This window comes from Durotheca rogersii (genome assembly GCF_024521655.1).
Source record: "Durotheca rogersii strain YMJ 92031201 chromosome Unknown GGS23scaffold_55, whole genome shotgun sequence".
NCBI classification, from domain to species: Eukaryota; Fungi; Ascomycota; class Sordariomycetes; order Xylariales; family Xylariaceae; genus Durotheca; species Durotheca rogersii.
In genome coordinates this window covers 43,138-46,548 of record NW_026251286.1, presented here as the reverse complement: position 1 = coordinate 46,548, position 3,411 = coordinate 43,138, and positions in this window count along the sequence as shown.

The following is a 3,411-nucleotide window of genomic DNA, read 5'->3' as shown; positions in this document are numbered from 1 at the left end:
AATATCGTTATACGAATTAATATATAAGCGTAAGGCTATTATTTTAATAAAGACCGTTATTTTAACTTAGCGTATTATAAATTAGAAGAATATCCCGGACCGGGAATCGCTTTTAGTTATATACGTACGATTAATCGAAAAACGCTAGGAAGATATATTAGCCGTAGCTAAGGTTTTAGCGGCTAAATATAAGGAAGCTATCCGGTACTAGGATAAGAAAAACGCTTACCGGATACGAAAAGAGCCCCTAAAAACCGACGACCTCGTATTATTATACGATACGCTACGATATATAAATAAGTCGATAGCCGTAAAACTAAAGTACTATTAAAAGGAATCGTATTTAATCGCGGAAGATTTAGGCTATAATCGTTATAAGCTTAAAGAACCGGATAAAGTTACGTTATTATACCTGGTTTTAGGCCATAGACTACGGAAATTTATTTAAGATACTAACGGGTTTTAGGAGCTAGAAAATCCAAAGGAGGACGAATAAATTATACGCTTACTACCGATTAAATATAAGGACTAGGAATCGACGATTATTAACGATTCCTAAGCTAAAGGAGGCCTAGAACTTATACCCTCGGTAATCGACGACGAAGAAGAAAAATGGTTAGCCCCGAACGATAAGGTACGAATTATAGTAGAAATATTAAACAGAAAGCTTAAAGGATACGAAGTTATACCTAACGATAAACCCGGACTAAGAAGATCGACCCGACTTAATAAATAACCCTTTTATTATAGTACGATAAGGTTATAATGCCTTAAAATAACCTACCTATACCGATCGAAGAGTAATAAAGCCTAGGAGCTTAATATATAATCGCTTTCCTAAGTAGGGGAGGAAAGGAGTTATTCCTATATGGTTATTAAACCGGTAGTTTATATACGAAATTAATACCTTAAATCATAATACTCATAGATACGTCCTCCTTATCTTACCTTAAAAGAAAGTATGTTTTTATAGATTATTAACGCCGATTAACGCGTTCTTATACTTAGATAAGTTATCCTTTACGTTTAACGTTAGGAATCCGGGATATTAATATCTTAGTATTACGTAATTATTATATTTTAATATAGGTATATTTTAATATTTAAAGTGAAAGTAAGGAAAGTAATTTATATTAATAAAAGTAAAAGAAAAAGGAAAGAAAAGGAATACGCGTTTAAAAATAAGATAAAAGTAACGTATATCCGCTAATTAATACCTCTCTTTTCCTCTCTGTCTTTTTACCTTATCCTTTATTTATTAATTACTAAGAAAACTAAAAACTTACTTACTTCCCGACCCCCGGAAAGTAGCGATTTTCGAGTTTATTATAGATAGTAATTCCTCCTTTGTTACCCGTATTATAAGCGGGTATACGGCTTAGTTTAGATTCTTTATTAAAGGGGGGTTGCGATTTATTTTCGCCCGTAAGTAGGCGAACCGTTCGTTACGAAATTTATAACGTATTCCGTTAATAGAGAAGAGGTAGACGCCGTAGGAGTATCCGAAGATACGATCGGGGGCTAGGGATCAGTAGGAAAAAAAGGGCTATATACTGTTACGGTTTTAAGAGCTATTCGCTGGGTAAAAGCCGTATATTAATAAACTAAAGCTAAACGAGGAGAAAAAGGAAGAAAGTATGCCTTATAGGCCGTACTTACGATAGCTGGCCTTATCCGCCGTAAGTACTAAGGGCCTAATTACGTATTATGCCCTAGTATTAGCTAAGGCCTTACTATAGGTATAGCCTATTATATAAGGTCCCCTCCCGGAAAAAAAAAGTACGCCCTACCGCCCTTTTCTTCGGCGTCTAGCCCTAATAACCTAACCCGTTTTTTTCCGCGCGCCTTAGGATACGTACCGTATCCTTAGGTACTACCTCCGTTCCCCGGGGTACGCTATTCGTTCCCCGGGTTACTAACTCCGCCGCCTAAGGTATTAATATATCCCTAGGCCTCCTCCTCCGTTCCGTTCGTTTCCCGGGGTATTAATGCTCCCCGGGTATAGCCTCTTTCCTTCCCGGCGGTTATATTATACCCCGGCGTCTCCTCCTCCGCCGTTTCTTTCCCAGGGCCTTTCGTCTCCCGGGGTACTATACCGGGCGCCTCTAGCCCCCCGGCGCTCTTCCCCCGGGTCCTACTCTTCCCCGGGATCTCCTCCTCTTTCTCCTTCTTCCTTTTCTTTCGTAGGTTTCCCGGGTTTCTTCGCCTCCCGGGTACGCTCTCCCGGTAGCTACTCCTCCCGAGAGCCTCCTCTCCCTATCCTCCTTCTCCTAAGGTATTACCGGCGTTCCGGGTATTATCTAATTCCCCGGTATATTATTTCCTTAAGGCCGCCGTTTCCGTCTCCCGGGTTACGTTATCCGTTCCCCGGGCTATTATCTTCGTTTCCCGGGGTATTATTATTCCCCGGGGCTAGTTCCGATCCTTTTATTAAACCGTAAAGCTTTAAAGCCCCGCGTACGAAGTCGCTATCGGCGCTTACTAGGTCTAGCCTAACTTCCGTAGCTACGGAATCGTCGGTCCGTTTACCGCCGTTTAAAGACCCTCGTTTATTTTCCGCTAGCGAATCCCGTCGGATCCGTTAAAAGACGTATTAAAGTACGCCGTCCGATTCGTTTAAAGACCATCGTCTATCGTCCGCTAGCGGAGTTTAAAGGGCTCCGCCTAAAGGCGTATTAAGGCGCGCCCTCCCGTCTACTACTAAAAGGCCTAGGGCTTCTCCTATCGTTTAAAGGCTAGGGACTTATCCGTACTACTAGCGGAGCCGCGAGGCTCCGCCGGAGGACGTACTAAGGTACGCCGTCCTTATTCGTTTAAAGACTATCGTTTATCTTCCGCTAGCGAAGCTAAGGGCTCCGCTTAAGGACGCGCGGAGGCGCGCCCTCCCGTCTACTACTAGCGCCGCTAGCGCCCTTATCGATATTAAGAGACCGATGGTTTCTCCGTAAACCGCTAGTACCTCTAGTGCCCTTATCGAAGTATTATTATTCTAGCCGAAACCTTGTCGTATTTCCTGCTATTCTAACGCCGTTCCTTCCTTATGTTACGCCTCGGGCGTTTTTAACTCGCGCCTCGGGCGCGGCTTAACTCCGTAAGCGCTATGCTCTAGCGCTTTACTATCTTTCTCCGGAAAAAAAATTTTCCGCTATTTTTAGCCGTAAATTTCGTCGATTTCGTCGTTCTTTTATCTCGAAATTACCGTCTAAACTACGTTTTCTCGGGGTTATCGGTCGTTTTCTTCGGTTATCTTATATCGGTTCTCGTTCGTAGGTACTACTACCGGCGCGTATATCTAAAAGCTAATACCGCCTTTCCGACTGCTAACTTAGCCGGCGTAAGTACTAGCATCGCCTTTCCTACTGCTAATCCCGCTCGCTAAGATACTACTACTGAATCGTTACTTCTCGTCGG